Genomic DNA, 18492 nt, shown 5'->3' with positions numbered 1-18492 from the left:
GGTACTGATTAGTTCATATTGTTGTTCCACCTATAGGGTTGCCGACCGCTTTAGCTCCTTGAGTACTTTCTCTAGCTCCTCCATTGGGGGCCCTGTGTTCCATCCAATAGCTGACTGTGAGCATCCACTTCTGTGTTTGCCAGGCTCCGGCATACCTCACAAGAGACAGCTATATCAGGGTCCTTTCAGCAAAATCTTGTTGGTGTATGCAATGGTGTCAGCGTTTGGAGGCTGATTATGGGATGGATCCCTGGATATGGCAGGCTCTAGATGGTCCATCCTTTCGTCTCAGCTCCAAACTTTGTCTCTGTAACTCCTTCCATAGGGTACTTTCTATTTTTTTATTAAGTATTTTCCTCATTTACATTTCCAATGCTATCCCAAAAGTCCCCCGTACCCTCCCCACCACTCCCCTACCTACCCACTCCCACTTTTTGGCCCTGGCGTTCCCCTGTACTGGGGCATATAAAGTTTGCAAGTCCAATGGGCCTCTCTTTCCAGTGATGGCCGACCAGGCCATCTTTTGATACATATGCAGCTAGAGTCAAGAGCTCCGAGGTACTGGTTAGTTCATAATGTTATTCCACCTATAGGGTTGCATATCATAGGGTACTTTCTTATCTCTTGATTAATTTTAGTTTGAAGTCTATTTTGGCAGATATTAAAATGGCTACTGTAGCTTGTTTCTTAAGTCCATTTGCTTAGCATACCTTTTTCCATCCCTTTATTCTGAGGTATATCTGCATTTGATGTTAAGGTGTATCTCTTGAGGGGAGCAGAAGGATGGATCCTGTTTTATCTTCCATTCTGTTAATCTGTGTCATTTTATTAGGGAATTGAAACTATTAGTGTTGATAGATATCAGTAATCAGTGTTTGTTGACTCTTGATATTTTTGTCTTTTTTGTCATTGTGGTGGTAGTAGTGTATATGTGTGTGACTATGAGAGAGGGAGAGAAAGAGAGAGATGGGGAGAGAGGGAGAGAGGGAGAGAGGGAGAGAGAGGGAGAGAGAGGAAGGGAAAGAGAGAAGGTGGGAGGGAGGGAGGGAGAGAGAGAGAGAGCTTGAATTTTTGCTCCTTTTTGGTTTACTGGTCTAAAATTGCTTATTCCCTTTGTTTTCTTGGATGTAGTTAACTTCTTTAAGTTGGAATTTTCCTTTTAGTGCTTTCATAGGGATAAACTCATAGATAGATGTTGCTTAAATTTGATTATATTGTAGCATCTCTTATTTTCTCCAGCTATTGTGATTGAAAGTTTGGCTGGGTATAATAGTCTGGGCTGGCATCTGTGGCCTCAGAGTCTGCAGCACATCTACGCACGCCCTTCTGACTTTTAGAGTCTCCACTGAGAAGTCAGATGTTATTCTAATATGTCTCCCTTCATATGTTACTTGGCATTTTTTCCTTTGCAGCTTTAATATTTTTCCTTTGGTCTGTACATTTAATATTTTGATTATTATGTGCTGTGGGGACTTTCTTTCCTGGTCCAGTCTATGCAATGTTCTGTATGCTTCTCTTACCTTGATAGGCACCTCCTTGTTTAGTTTAGAGAAATTTTTTTCTATGGTTTTGTTTTTGGCCTTTTGACCTGGGTTTCTTTGCCATCCTCTCTTCATAGATTTTGTCTATTCTTAATGTCCCAGATTCCCTGGATGTTTGTACAGAAAAGATTTTTAGGTTTCATGATTTCTTTTACAGAGGGATCCATCTCTTTTATTGAGTCTTCAATGACTGTGATTCTCTCTTCCATTCCTTCTATTATGTTAGTGAGCCTTACCTTCGAGCTTCCTGTTTGAATTCCTAGTTTTTTAACTTCCAGATTTCCTTCAGTTTAGGTTTCCTTTATTCGTTCTATTTCCTCTCTTGAGTTTTGAATTATTTTCTTCATTTCCTTCTACTGTTTGCTTATATTTACATCGATTTCTTTAAGGGATTTTATTCATTTCCTCTTTAAGAATCTCTACCACTTTGATAAAGGCTACATTAAGGTCTTTCTTTGATTTGTGCTTCAGCTATGTTATAGTTCTCAAGGCCTACTATGGTAGGATTCCTAAAACCCAATGGAGCCATATTTCCTGGCTGTTGTTGATTGTGTTTGCACTCTGAAATATAGACATCTGGGTTGGAGAAGATTATAATTTAGGTACTGATATGAGGTCCTGTGGATGTTTTGTTCCTTGATTTCTGTGGATTTCTCTGGTTCTCAAGACAGTGCATGACCTGATAGAACACTCTTTTGGGACCCTGATAAATGTGGACACTGATGGTTCCTGGTAAGCTGTGTTTCTATGTGATCAGAATGGGGGTGCCTAGAAGAGGAGGTATGAGGGCATCAAGAGGAGGGAAGGAATCAGAGTGTTCTACCAGGAGCTTAGCCCTCTGGGAATGGGGGCAGGGAGTGAGGAGAGGTCATGACAGGTAGTCTGCTACAGAACTGGAGATTAAACTGAGGGATTAGATCAATGTGTGGAAAAGGAGGGATAGTCAAGATGTGAAGTTCACCTCCCTGCTTCATTGGCCTACTTCCTTCTGTGTCAGGCTTGGCTTCCTAGAGAATGCCTGCTTGTTCTGGAGTCAGGGAAACCAGAATGAGTAGGGAGGAAGATTGGAGGAGAAGATCTATCAGATCCACTAGAAATGTGGGAATAGTGGAGGGGGAAGCTGGTGGTCTACTACAGAGCTAAGGATAAAACTGAAAGATTGTATGTGGAGGAAAAGGAGATGAAGTTCTGAAGCTAGCCTACCTACTTCCTTGACTGGAGTCTCTTTGATAATTTGAGATACTGCTGCATGATACTGGTTGTAAGACAAAGGACAAGATAAATAGCTATTTCTAACAGATTCTGGGAAATTATAAGCATTTTATCCACTTTAAATCTTTGTTTATACATGCTAGACAATAATGATTCAGAAATTTTCCTCATAAGCAAATAACTTTGATTATATGTTTATAAAGGCAAAGAGGAATGCCATATAATTTCTGAATAAGAAATGAATAAAAGAGCCAACAATGCACTTCAAGTGTTCTTGAATGACATTTTCCTCCCTGACATAATTAGGTAAAACAAAACAAAACAAAGCAAAAAAACCAAAAAACGCATGCACACATTCATCTGAAGTCTCTGAATTGCTATTACAATGAAACAGAACCATCTGAGTTGAAGCTTCTTAAACCTAAACTCATTACCACATTAATTTCCTACCTTTTGGTGTTAAAATTATATTCGTTTGATCCAAAGTTGGGATCCAAATCTTTTCAGGAAATATAACCGACAAACATTGAACGAGTGGGCCTTCACTCCAGCACCAAAGAGACCCTGGCAGAAATGAAAGCCACTGAGACTGTGCTGATGGTCTGCAGGAAAATTAGCGTATGTTGTCACATCACAGACAGAACATGAAATGGCATTTATAAGTGACTAAAAATGGAAATGTCCAAAGACAGATTAGAGTACAGTGGAAAGCAATATTTAATCCTCCTTAGGAGAACATAAAATCAATTTCTCTGTTCAACTACAAGTATTTAAAGAGCTGAAATAAAACATCACATGATTCTATTACACTGAAAAACTAAAAGCACCTAATAACTTTATACTTCAGCAAAGCCACAAAGAATATGCATCATAATTCCCTCTATCTCAGAAGTGACACTTCAGAATAGTATACTGACATCATATTATCCCAGCTATTTACTCATTTCCCCCTTAAATCTATCTACACAGTACATCAGGCATCCCTTGCTACATAAAAATAAATTTTAAAAAGATAAAAAACAAACAAAAAAAACCCAAACAAACAAAAAACAACAAACATAGCTGATAAAAAAATCAATAGGATTGTGCTACTGGATAAGAATATTTGTAAATAGTGCAGGGAGGTTGGGATTTTCTGGTAATTTTTTCTTTGTACGTTGTTTATTGTAAGATACTTCGCAAATATCCTGCTGTCGTTATAACTCAATAGACCAATTTCTTCTGACGAAGACAGCAGGCAATCTGTTAAATCAGCCTGCTGGTTTCCTTCTTTACCTCTTGTATGAGGCTGCAACTTGATTTTCGTTACTGCAGAGCAGTAGTCCCAGAGATGATTTCAACCCACTCCTTCGTGATGACATCTTGATGCATGCATTTGTACATCGAATTCAATTTGTCAATCATGGCAGAAGCGTTCTTTCTGAAGTTGTCTGTGGCGGTCATCCTGGCACTCTGCTCACTAGTGGTGGATGCTTTCAGTGGGTAGCAGATGATGTTGGCCAGATTGATTTCCTGGTACTCTGCAGCAAATCAGCATCAGTGACATCATAGTGCTCATGTTCTCAGCAGTTGCAACGGTATTGAGAGAGAAGATGGGCTTCTCTTTTGTCTTATAGCAGATAATAGGCTTTAACTGATTAAAATTATATAGCCTCCATCAAACTCATACCCAAAAATTAACAACCCAAGAGCAATGATTGACAGATCTCCAGAAAATAGGGGGCTTTCATGCTACATCTTTGAATGATACCCCAAACTGGTCAGAGCAAGTTCTATAAAGTATGCCCCTAATTTTTTTTACTAATTCCAACGAATATAACTTCTCTTGCAGCTGCTGTTCATATTCTTCATCCCTTTAGCCCACAAAGCCCTTGTCCTTAGGACACACCAATAAGGAAGTGCTTCCTCTTGTCCTTAAAATCACCCTTCTCATACAACGCCAAGCAGCCTGTTCCAGCTCAGCCCAGGCATACTTTGCAGCAGACTGCTGCAATCTTGAAAGACTTGGTGTTTTCTGGACGTTTATGGTGGGCTTCATTCTCCTGCAAATGTCTTTCAAAACTACCATATTTCAAATGTGTATCCATTGCACCTGCACAGTTATAGACCCACAGCCGGGTAACTCTAGTTGGCAAAAACTTAGTGTAATCTTAAAGGTCAGGCATCTAACACCAGAATCATCTGAGAAACAAAGATTTCTTCACTGCCGTATCTGTCCCCTGAGCTGGAGAGAGTCCAAGCTGGCTTCAGTTGAGTCTATAGATGAAATTACTTAACCAGGGGCTGTGTGTGTAATTTAGACTTCCTCCTGACACATGGCCTTGCACACTTGGACTTCTCACAGTGTTCCATAGCCCTCCACAATGTTCATTAGTTTTCTTTCTTTCTTTCTTTCTTTCTTTCTTTCTTTCTTTCTTTCTTTCTTTCTTTCTTTCTTTCTTTCTTTCTTAACTTGACTGAGTTTAGAGGTGCCTAAGAGATTTGGAAAAGCCCACTTTTGTATGTCTGTTATTTTCTAAGATGATTAGGTGATGAGGATCCTGTCTTAACTAACAGCTGCATCCATTGATGGATTTAAAGTTTTATGAAACTGTGGATTGTATTGCTAGCATAAGTGTATGAGGGTACATCTGGCCCTGGCCCCTGCCTGTTGTTCCTCTCTGCCTTTTGGAATGACGACAATGGAACACAGATTTAAGACTCAGAAACCATGAGCCCCAAAATGTCTTCCTTCCTTTAAATATTTTCCTTATGTATTAATCACAAGGATGAAAATTGTGGCTAATAGCTTGAAGAGCAAATGTTCTACAAATTAGAATTCCCCCTTATCTATTCTAGAATGCCAGACAAAGGCACTTCTGCAACATTTGTAGATTACAAATGTATCATTAAAGCTATCCTAGGGTCCAGAGTGGTCAATTGGATTCTATTCTAAAACAGAAGAGCAGCAGCAACATCCAAAAACATGACTAGTTTATCAGAATGATTACCGTTTCTCACTCGTGGGCAAACTCTGGCCTCAGTGGATGAAAAAGGAGAATCTAGGATGATGTTATCACAGCTATTCTTAACTCTGAATTAATGTTCCCACAGCACATTGATTCAAAGGGAAGAATAGCTGTGTCCCCGGGCAAGTGAGAGGTGTCAGGAGTAGGTAGAAGAGTAGATTAATAAAATCATATTCTCCTCTTCAAATTAATAAGAAAGTATGTTCCAAAGAGTCCCATTCCAATCTCAAAATAAATACCAAATAGACAAGCTTTATTTTGTAAAGGTGTGTACTTCAGCAAAAGCCAAACAGATTCCTTTCTGAGATTCTACAAGAACTGACGAATGCTCTTACATTGCCAGTCATTTCTGGGCATTTTTCCCTAATGCTATTTTACAACTTCCTTTTGTCCAGGTACTTGACATTGTTTTCCTCTTTTGTTGCAAAATACATTTTCAGCTTTCTATTTCATGGACATTTAATCAGAATTTGCTACCAGTGCAAAATAAGGTCTAAAACACATTCATACCATACAAAAAACCCCACTCCTCCCAGTCGGAGAGAGAACAAAGTAGGTTATGACCCTTAGAAAACTATGCTTTTAGAGGGGACTGCCCACAGCCATGCAGCTCAGAAAGGCAGAAGACACCCAAAGGTTTTCTTCTGGGAAGGAAGGAGCCACAACTATGAGCAAATATATGGTGGAGAGATGAGCAAGAAAGAGAAGTGGAATTGTGTGTGTCCTTTGAAGACAGCTGGAACTGGAGACAGGAGGGTGGTGAGGAACAGGTTGATGTGAGTAGCCTGAGGCCATAATGAAGCCCCTCACTATGCTACCACTGAAGATCATGTCTGAGTCTATGGCACTGTAGCAGCAGGGGTCTGTGTTGATGTCAGTGGCTCATACTACTCCCAAAAAACATGCAGATGTCCCTGCTCTGGGCTTCTGCCTAGAACCATATTGATATCCAAGAGTTGTGCAGAGCTAGCCCCAAGGGGTTCAGAACAGATGACCTGGCCCTACCTCTCACCAGCTGCATCACTCAGGAGAACATTCCCCTACAGCTCACCCGAGCACCACAGTAGAGTTTACCCTGCTGTTGTGGGTGTAGGAAAGCTAGCAGGCCGACCACCTCAGCTACTACCCAGGCCCAGTTCCAGGGCTTTGAGCTGGTGCACCCCAACATCTACCCCATCTTTGAATTGCTGGAGCCTTCGACGGTTCAGGGCCTACAGAACCAAGACTGCAGTAACTACAGGATGTAAGGCAAAGGCAGGAAGTCTGAGAGGAATCCCAGTGAGGAACCAGTATTGACAGAGTAGCAGAAGAGGGAGGACTAAAACCAGACCAGTGGCTCACTGCAATGAACCTATGAAAGTAAGGCTGTTTGGGCGGAAGAGTACACTGTGGGACGCAGTGTGATACGGCGCAGCTTCCACACGAGATGCTTTGTTGCTATTATTGTTGTTGTTCGGGTTTTTGTTTGTTTGTTTGTTTGTTTGTTTTCCTTGGTGGTATAGGGTGCAAGGGCAGAGGGTAGACATGGCGGAAAGAGGAGAGAGTGAGATGGGAATACATGATGTGAACTTTATAATGAATCAACAAAAAAATTAGAAAAGAAAACTAGCCTTTGAAATAGCTCTTTTCAAACTCCTTTACAAGGAGAGTATTTTCCTGACTTTGCTTCTGAGATAAATAAAGACTAGGAAAATATTTTGAGTTCATTATAAACTAAAGATTCCCTTTTCCCAGATGATGTCGTAGTTTCAAGGAGAGGAACTGTGTGTATGATCAGCTCAGCTGCTGTTCTCACTACTGTCAGTGGAACTAAACTAACACTTATAAGGAAGAAAGAGCAATTTGGAGAAAATATCAAAATATGATGAAACTTCTTTTGACTTGTAAATTAGATAGCCTTCTCTTTTAAGTTATTTAAAGCTTGAGATCTGTATTAAAGCCAATGTATGTATATAATTGTGTTCTTATTAAATTTAATTTTAAAAATGAGCTCTTACTGTACCTGAATGATGGAAGTAATAACTGTGATGCAGATGTAGAGAGATGGAAATATATACATATTAGGTGGAAATATATTTTTGGGAAGCAGGGAGACTTGTTATTATTTATGTGGTGTTAGTGGCTCTAAATATCTTCGTAGACTTGACTCTGAAAAGTGTTTGATGCCAGGGGGGAAAACCACAGATGGCCAGGCTTCCTCTGAGCAGGTACAGGATCATCCATGGCTCCTAAGTGCCAAGCCAAGGTGCTTCAAGGAGTAAGAGAAACCTTCCCCAGGGTTTACAGCCCCCATTGTCACCTTCGCCACTATCAGTTCATCTTCTCCCTAATGAAGGCCTCAAGCTTGTCTTACCTTTAGCCCATAACCTCCATCTTCCCTCCTTTGCATACTCAAGCAAACCTGATCTCAGAAATAAATTAAAGTTTATTTAATTCATACATTTTATATTTACAAAAACCAATTCTTACAGTTGCCAGTGCTCACCCGCCCCCATACCACCTTGGATCGAGGTCTCTTTCTATGGTGAGTAATGGTTGGAACAGAGACTTGGGCTGTTGAGAAGGCTGGGAGTCAATGGCTAAGTGTTTGGTCCTAAGTAAGACATAATTATTACTGTCCCTAAGTCTCTGGGAAGGGACATCACAAATAAAATGTAAAGAGACAGTAAGAACCCGAGGATGGTTTAGGCCCTGGGAGCTGTAGGTGGTCCAGTTAGTTGATATTGATATGAGGTTGCAATTCCCTTCAGCTACGAGTCCTCCCCCTAACTCTTCCATTGGGGTTCCTGGGGTCAGAGCAATGGTTGGCTGTAAGAGTACACATGGCTCCAGCTGCACTTGTAGCAGAGGATGGCCTTGTCGGGCATCACTGGGAGGGGAGGCTCTTGGTCCTGTGGAGGCATGATGCCCCAGCATAGGGGGATGCTAGAGTGGTGAGGTGGGAGTAGGTAGGTGGGTGGGGTAGCACCCTCATAGAGGCAAAGTGGAGGGGAAATGGAATGGGGGGGTTGTGGAGGGGAAACCGGGAATGGGGGCAACATTTGAAATGAAAATAAATAAAATAGCTCTTCCGGTCTGACCAGCAACGGGGTAGCTAGGGCCCAGGGTCAGCTGACACCCGCCAGCTGCCCATGACACCCGCCACAGGATCTTGGGACTTCTGGTGGGTGGAACACAGCTTCTGCTCCAATCCAATTGCGTGGGACCTGAGACTGCTTTGGTTGGGGAGGCAGAAAACTTGCCTGAGTAGGGCCACAAGCCTTTTCCAGTCTGACCAGCACCGGGGTAGCTAGGGCGCAGGGTCAGCTGACACTCGCCAGCTACCCACAACAACCGCCACAGGATCTTAAGACTTCTGGTGAGTGGAACACAGCATCTCCTCCAATCTTTAAACAGTGACAACGATAACAACTAACCCCAGAGATTACCAGATAGCAAAGGTAAACGTAATAATCTTACTAACAGAAACCAAAACCATTCACCATCATCAGAACCCAGCACTCCCACCTCACCCAGGCCAAGGCACCCCAACACACCGGAGAAGCTAGACCCGGATCTAAAAGCATATCTCATGATGATGGTAGAGGACATCAAGAAGGACTTTAATAACACACTTAAAGAAATACAGGAGAACACTGCTAAACAGGTAGAAGACATTAAAGAGGAAGCACAAAAATCCCTTAAAGAATTGCAGGAGAACACTGCTAAACAGGTAGAAGACATTAAAGAGGAAGCACAAAAATCCCTTAAAGAATTGCAGGAAAACCAGACCAAACAGGTGATGGAATTGAATAAACCATCCAAGACATAAAAAGGGAAGTAGAGACAATGAAGAAAACCCAAATTGAGGCAACACTGGAGATAGAAACCCTAGGAAAGAAATCTGGAACCATAGATGCGAGCATCAGCAACAGAATACAAGAGATGGAAGAGAGAATCTCAGGTGCAGAAGACTCCATAGAGAACATCAGCACGACAATCAAAGAAAATACAAAATCCAAAAAGATCCTAACTCAAAACATCCAGGAAATCCAGGACAAAATGAGAAGACCAAACCTACAGATAATAGGAGTAGATGAGAATGAAGATTTTCAACTCAAAGGACCAGCAAATATCTTCAACAAAATTATAGAAGAAAACTTCCCAAACCTAAAGAAAGAGATGCCCATGAACATACAACAAGCTTACAGAACTCCAAATAGACTGGACCAGAAAAGAAATTGCTCCCGACACATAATAATCAGAACAACAAATGCACTAAATAAAGATAGAATACTAAAAGCAGTAAGGGAAAAAGGTCAAGTAACATATAAAGGCAAGCCTATCAGAATTACACCGGATTGTTCACCAGAGACTATGAAAGCCAGAAGGGCCTGGACAGATGTTATGCAGACACTAAAAGAACACAAATTCCAGCCCAGGCTACTATATCCAGCCAAACTCTCAATTACCATAGATGGAGAAACCAAAGTATTCCACGACAAAAACAAATTCACACATTATCTTTCCACGAATCCAGCCCTTCAAAGGATAATAACAGAAAAAAACCAATACAAGGACGGAAACCACGTCCTAGAAAAAGCAAGAAGGTAATCCCTCAACAAACCTAAAAGAAGACAGCCACAAGAACAGAACACCAACTCTAACAACAAAAATAAATGGAAGCAACAATTACTTCTCCCTAATATCTCTTAATACCAATGGACTCAACTCCCCAATAAAAAGACATAGACTAACAGACTGGCTACAGAAAACAGGACCCAACATTTTGCTGCTTACAGGAAACTCATCTCAGAGAAAAAGATAGACACTACCTCAGAATGAAAGGCTGGAAAACAATTTTCCAAGCAAATGGTAGGAAGAAACAAGCTGGAGTAGCCATTCTAATATCTGATAAGATTGACTTCCAACCCAAAGTCATCAAAAAAGACAAGGAAGGGCACTTCATTCTCATCAAAGGTAAAATCCTCCAAGAGGAACTATCAATTCTGAATATCTATGCTCCAAATACAAGGGCAGCCACATTCATTAAAGATACTTTAGTAAAGCTCAAACCACAAATTGCATCTCACACAATAATAGTGGGAGACTTCAACACACCACTTTCACCAATGGACAGATCAGGGAAGCAGAAACTAAACAGGGACACAGTGAAACTAACAGAGGTTATGAAACAAATGGATCTGACAGATATCTACATAACATTTTATCCTAAAACAAAAGGATATACCTTCTTCTCAGCACCTCACGGTACCTTCTCCAAAATTGACCACATAATTGGTCACAAAACAAGCCTCAACATATACAAAAATATTGAAATTGTCCCATGCATCCTATCAGATCACCATGGATTAAGACTGATCTTCAATAACAAAATAAATAATAGAAAGCCAACACACACGTGGAAACTAAACAACACTCTTCTCAATGATACCTTGGTCAAGGAAGGAATGAAGAAAGAAATTAAGAACTTTCTGGAGTTTAATGAAAATGAAGCCACAACATACCCAAACTTATGGGACACATGGAAAGCATTTCTAAGAGGAAAACTCATACTTCTGAGTGCCTCCAAAAAGAAACTAGAGAGAGCACACATTAGCAGCTTGACAACACATCTAAAAGCTCTAGAACAAAAGGAAGCAAATTCACCCAAAAGGAGTAGACGGCAAGAAATAATCAAACTCAGGGGTGAAATCAACCAAGTGGAAACAAGAAGAACAATTCAAAGAATCAACCAATCGAGGAGCTGGTTCTTTGAGAAAATCAATAAGATAGATAAACCCTTAGCCAGACTCACTAGAGGACATAGGGAAAGTATTCTAATTAACAAAATCAGAAATGAAAAGGGAGACATAACAACAGACCCTGAAGAAATCCAAAACACCATCAGATCCTTCTACAAAAGGCTATACTCAACAAAACTGGAGAACCTGGATGAAATGGACAAGTTTCTAGACAGATACCAGGTAACAAAGTTAAATCAAGATCAGGTTAATGATCTAAACAGTCCCATATCCCCTAAAGAAATAGAAGCAGTCATTAATAGTCTCCCAACCAAAAAAAGCCCAGGACCAGATGGGTTTAGTGCAGAGTTCTATCAAACCTTCAAAGAAGATCTAGTCCCAGTTCTTCACAAACTATTCCACAAAATAGAATCAGAAGATACTCTACCCAACTCATTCTATGAAGCCACAATTACTCTGATACCTAAACCACATAAAGACCCAACAAAAATAGAGAACTTCAGACCAATTTCCCTTATGAATATTGACGCAAAAATCCTTAATAAAGTTCTCGCTAACCGAATTCAAGAACACATCAAAACAATCATCCATCCTGACCAAGTAGGTTTCATCCCAGGGATGCAAGGATGGTTCAATATACGAAAATCCATCAATGTAATCCATTATATAAACAAACTCAAAGACAAAAACCACATGATCATCTCCTTAGATGCTGAAAAAGCATTTGACAAAATCCAACACCCATTCATGATAAAAAGTCTTGGAAAGATCAGGAATTCAAGGCCCATACCTAACCATGATAAAAGCAATATACAGCAAACCAGTAGCCAATATCAAAGTAAATGGTGAGAAGCTGGAAGAAATCCCACTAAAATCAGGGACTAGACAAGGCTGTCCACTCTCTCCCTACCTATTCAACATTGTACTTGAAGTCCTAGCCAGAGCAATTAGACAACAAAAGGAGATCAAGGGGATACAAATCGGAAAAGAAGAAGTCAAAATATCGCATTTTGCAGATGATATGATAGTATACATAAGTGACCCTAAAAATTCCACCAGAGAACTCCTAAGCCTGATAAATAGCTTCGGTGAAGTAGCTGGATATAAAATTAACTCAAGCAAGTCAATGGCCTTTCTGTACACAAAGGATAAACAAGCACAGAAGGAAATTAGGGAAACAACACCCTTCTCAATAGTCACAAACAATATAAAATACCTTGGCGTGACTCTAACTAAGGAAGTGAAAGATCTGTATGACAAGAACTTCAAGTCCCTGAAGAAAGAAATTAAAGAAGATCTCAGAAGATGGAAAGACCTCCCATGCTCATGGATTGGCAGGATCAACATTGTAAAAATGGCTATCTTACCAAAAGCAATCTACAGATTCAATGCAATCCCCATCAAAATTCCAACTCAATTCTTCAACGAATTAGAAAGGGCAATCTGCAAATTCATCTGGAACAACAAAAAACCTAGGATAGCAAAAACTCTTCTCAAGGATAAAAACCTCTGGTGGAACCACCATGCCTGACCTAAAGCTGTACTACAGAGCAATTGTGATAAAAACTGCATGGTACTGGTATAACAACAGACAAGTAGACCAATGGAATAGAATTGAAGACCCTGAGATCAACCCACATACCTATGGTCACTTGATCTTTGACAAGGGAGCAAAAACCATCCAGTGGAAAAAAGACAGCATTTTCAACAAATGGTGCTGGCACAACTGGCGGTTATCATGTAGAAGAATGCGAATTGATCCATTCCTATCTCCTTGTACCAAGGTAAAATCTAAGTGGATTAAGGAACTCCAAGTAAAACCAGAGACACTGAAACTTATAGAGGAGAAAGTAGGGAAAAGCCTCGAAGATATGGGTACAGGGGAAAAATTCCTGAATAGAACAGCAAAGGCTTGTGCTGTAAGATCGAGAATCGATAAATGGGACCTCATAAAGTTGCAAAGCTTCTGCAGGGTAAAAGACACCGTCAATAAGACAAAAAGACCACCAACAGATTGGGAAAGGATCTTTACCTATCCTAAATCAGATAGGGGACTAATATCCAATATATATAAAGAACTCAAGAAGGTGGACTCCAGAAAATCAAATAACCCCGTTAAAAAATGGGGCTCAGAACTGAACAAAGAATTCTCACCTGAGGAATACCAAAAGGCAGAGAAGCAACTGAAAAAATGTTCAACATCCTTAATCATCAGGGAAATGCAACTCAAAACAACCCTGAGATTCCACCTCACACCAGTCAGAATGGCTAAGATCAAAAATTCAGGTGACAGCAAGATGCTGGCGAGGATGTGGAGAAAGAGCAACACTCCTTCATTGTTGGTGGGATTGCAAGCTGGTACAACCACTCTGGAAATCAGTTTGGCAGTTCCTCAGAAAATTGGACATAATAATACCAGAGGATCCAGCAATACCTCTCCTGGGCATATATTCAGAAGATGTTCCAACCGGTAAGAAGGACACATGCTCCACTATGTTCATAGCAGCCTTATTTATAATAGCCAGAAGCTGGAAAGAACCCAGATGCCCCTCAACAGAGGAATGGATACAGAAAATGTGGTACATTTACACAATGGAGTACTACTCAGCTATTAAAAGGAATGAATTTATGAAATTCCTAGGCAAATGGATGGATCTGGAGGGCATCATCCTGAGTGAGGTAATATATTCACAAAGGAACTCACACAATATGTACTCACTGATAAGTGGATATTAGCCCAAAAACTTAGAATACCCAAGATATAAGATACAATTTGTTAAACACATGAAACTCAAGAAGAACGAAGACCAAAGTGTGGACACTGTGCCCCTTCTTGGAATTGGGAACAAAACACCCATGGAAAGAGTTACAGAGATAACGTTTGGAGCTGTGAAGAAAGGATGGACCATCTAAAGACTGCCATATCCAGGGATCCATCCCATAATCAGCTTCCAAATGCTGACACCATTGCATACACTAGCAAGATTTTGCTGAAAGGACCCAGATATAGCTGTCTCTTGTGAGACAATGCCGGGGCCTAGCAAACACAGAAGTGGATGCTCACAGTCAGCTAGTGGATGGATCACAGGGCCCCCAATGGAGGAGCTAGAGAAAGTACCCAAGGAGCTAAAGGGAACTGCAACCCCATAGGTGGAACATTAGTATGAAATAACCAGTACCCCAGAGCTCTTGACTCTAGCTGCATTTGTATCAAAAGATGGCCTAGTCGGCCCTCACTGGAAAGAGAGGACCATTGGACTTGCCAACTTTATATGCCCCAGTACAGGGGAATGCCAGGGCCAAGGGGTGGGTGTGGGTGGGTGGGGGACTGGGGGGGGGATTGTATTGGGGACTTTTTGGATAGCATTGGAAATGTAATTGAGGAAAATACCTAATTAAAAAAAAGAAAATAAATAAAATAACAACAACAACAACAAACTGGAAGACGGGTGGAGTCTTACAAAGTGCCATGTTCTAGACATGACCAGGCCAATATAATTATGAGTGCAGCAGCTGAGTACTCCCTGAAACATAGACACATAAGATGTGAAAGGAGGAGGAGAAATACTTGGGGGGAAAGTCAGGGCTCAAAGGAGTAGAACAGGGATTAGAGGTAAGAAGCTTGAAAACTTTCCCAACACAATGTGTGCACATGGAATTGTCACAATTCAATTTAAAATGCAATTGTCCTAAAAATGATGTGAAAGTATTCATGAGTAAAACGTGCACAACTGATTGTTACCACAGTCACAATAACAGTTAAGTTTTTGCACTGTAAACTGATATAATATGTTGTGCTTTGTATCTTTTCTTTTGTACAAAAATTAGAATGTACAGAGAGAGAGATAGGGGAGGAGGGGGAGGGGGAGAGGAGGAGGAAGGGGAAGGGGAGGGGAGAGGGGGAAGGAGAGAGGGGGAGGGGGAGAAAGAGCTACATATATAAATGTGAGAACAAAAAGACACACCTGTCATTTAGCTAGGTGATGCCCATCTACCTATTGGTCATTGTCCCTGTTTGGTTTTGAATGGTCCAAGGTAGCTCCACCCTTTCTTCCTTCATTTGTCCCCTGCTCTACTTAGCTCCTAAAATACTTTTCCCAGCCCCACACCCTTCCAGTTAAGTTCTTATTGACACAGATACAGATAATCCCCATGAAGCACAGATTGCACCAACTGCCCCCATTTCCCTGCTTATGTGTGTTGTTTTTTGTTGTTGTTGGGTTTTGGGTGGTTTTTTTTTGTTGTTTTTGTTTTTGTTTTTTCTTAAAATGGCCTGTGTACCACCTGCTGAGGGTCACATTTCCAGCTAATCAGTCTGGCCATGTCCTAATTGATTAGCCTTAGAAATCTGCAGTAAATAGATTGTTCCTGCTTGACTTGTACTGCACAGTCCTCATCATCTGCACGACCCCAGACCCAACAGTGTGTCTGGACAGTGGTAATTGGAAAAATCACATCCTACTTTACAATGTTTTGTAGCTCACCCTACTTCCTTTGTAATTGTATTATCCTTTTATATAAAACATATCTATTTTTCCCATGGCTGTTTAGCATGTCCTTATATTGAAGTAGCCTGATTTATTTAGCCAGTGTCTCTTTTCCAAGCATTTAGAAGGATCTTAGTCCTCTCTGTTGTTGTTTCCTGTGACCTACAAATCTGTAACAGACATTCCCCAAGCCATTTTTCTTCATACAATAATTGTTTGACCACTGAGCTTGCTGGGTTATGTGAAGTTTAAAGTCAGAGCAGACATCAAGGAACCAGTGTTTAAAGGATGTTTCTATATGGGAAGAACCAAAGACCTTATAAAACGATGGGAGGATTTCAGTATCAGCCTTTGAATAAGGAACATTTGTTTGTTTTGCTGGCACTAAGGCTACCTACCCCATCATAACCTGAAAACCATGTTGAGTACTGAAACCAATCTATTCCAACAACTCATATGGCCAGACTTGGCAGGAAGAATACATCTGTGGAAGAAGCTACAACTGGAGGATACAATGATCTCTGGAGGCTATGCAGAAGCTGAGTTTCTGTCTGCCTTCTTTGGCAATAAAACCAAATTCTAACTGCCGCCATCATTAACTCACACCTGATATGTCTTCCACGTCCAGCGCTCTGTGAACATCTGTCAGATTGTTCCCTTTTTACACACTTGAGGATGTTATGTCATCTATGAGTATGCATCCATATGTTTCATATTTAAAATGTAAATTTCATAATTGGGTCAAAATTTTTTCAATCTTTCTGAACCAAATAAAACACATTTATCTGATTAACATAATCACAAAATCATGTTCCATTTGCAGAAACATTCACGGATACAGTCAAATGAGTTTTGTTTCTTTTTCTTCTGTTGATGGTATCTTTCTAATGATGAATGTTCAAGGAAGCAAAATGAAGATTTGGCAATGCACATTAATTATTCCTCCAGAAACTGACTATTTTCTAGAGATGCTCTGAGGATCTTGGGCTTCAGACACGAGCACCTGCAGTCCGTCACTCTCTGGACCATGTCTACTTCCTGTTTCTCCTGATACAATAATGGTTTCATCTTATAACTGGCTGTACTTCACAGTTGGCAAAACCCTGAAATATATAAGGGTCCTTCATGTATCATTAACTTGAAAACCTGCAAACATGGACTTGACCAACTCTGTGAGTGCCCCTCCACCCACACTCCCAAAGTGTGGGATGTCAGTAAAACTGTGAACACTTGGGACAACAGAACAATGTGGAGCTCAAACTTTTTAAAAAAGATCATGTTTCTTTGTTTTTTCTCTTTTTCTTGTGAAATTCTTGGGTGGGGGACACAAAATGCAAGGACAATGGTCTCTTTGGTTGAAGAAAGAACAAGTGGCAGTTGTTGGCATGTGCTTTGGCGGTGCTTTGAAAACATGATATTATTTCAGCTTCTCAAAGAAAAAATGTATTTCTGAATAAAATACTCATTATAGTTAAAATGCATCAGTGTGTGTGTATCACTGCCAATATAAAAATCAAGAATAATTGTAGAATAATTTGATTTGGGCCTCTAACAGGCTGGAGAGAGACCTCAGATGGTGAAGTACCCACCATACAAACATGAGGATCTAGATTTGATCTCTACAGCCCACACTGAAAAGCTAGGCATGGTGACACCAGCTTGTAATGCCAGCTCTGAGAAGACAGACCTTCCAAGAGAAGACAGGCAGATCTTGGGTCTCCCTGGCCAGCAGCTTAGTTGGTAAGTTGCAGGGAAGTGAGAGACCTTGGCTCAGAAAATAATATGGATGGTGTTTGGGGGAACTAACTAGACATGAAGTTGATCTTTGGCCCCCACATACACTCACACACGTGTACACATTCACACTCAAGTACACACAGATGCACCTGCACAAATGTGTATTAACATGTGTATGAATACACAAACACATGAGAAGTAGTTTCTCAATTTATGGATTTCTGCTCTCATCCCAATCCATTTACCATTGCTTTCTGTAGTCTTCCTCACCCTTACATACAGTTTTTAGTTTTAGGAAATAAGAGCAACAGAGTACCCTTAAATAAGAGCCAGGAAAAAGCTAAGTCAAGAACAACAGTGTTGCTATCTTTAGGAAGCAGCAAGGCAGAGCTGGAAAGATGGTTCAAAGGTTAAGAGTTCTGGCTGTTCTCCCAGAGGTCGTGAGTTCAATTCACACCAATCACATGGCAGCTCATAACAGGCTGTAACTTTAGTCCCATGGAATTTGATGACCTCTTCTGGTGTGCAGGCATACATGGAGACAAAGCACCCACCCACATATGTGTGTGTTACTATTAAACAAACAAACAAACAAACAAACAAATGAACGGGAAGGAAGGAAGGAAGGAAGGAAGGAAGGAAGGAAGGAAGGAAGGAAGGGAGGGAGGGAGGGAGGGAGGGAGGGAGGGAGGGAGGGAGGGAGGGAGGGAGGGAGGGAGGGGAGAGCAAAGCAACCAAGAATACTTAAAACAGATTGAGTTCA

At 40.8% G+C, this 18492-nt stretch overlaps 1 pseudogene; it reads right to left on the bottom strand.

The window, feature by feature from the left end:
- Positions 1–4058: 4058 nt before the first annotated feature.
- On the bottom strand, positions 4059–4821 carry LOC110289618 (ATP synthase F(1) complex subunit gamma, mitochondrial pseudogene; annotated as a pseudogene).
- Between the last annotated feature and the right edge of the window lie 13671 nt (positions 4822–18492).

This window comes from Mus caroli, unplaced genomic scaffold (genome assembly GCF_978045245.1).
Source record: "Mus caroli unplaced genomic scaffold, Mus_caroli_1 scaffold_2, whole genome shotgun sequence".
NCBI classification, from domain to species: domain Eukaryota; kingdom Metazoa; phylum Chordata; class Mammalia; order Rodentia; family Muridae; genus Mus; species Mus caroli.
Note: the sequence above shows the minus strand (reverse complement) of the source record. Positions and strands in the feature narration are given on the sequence as shown.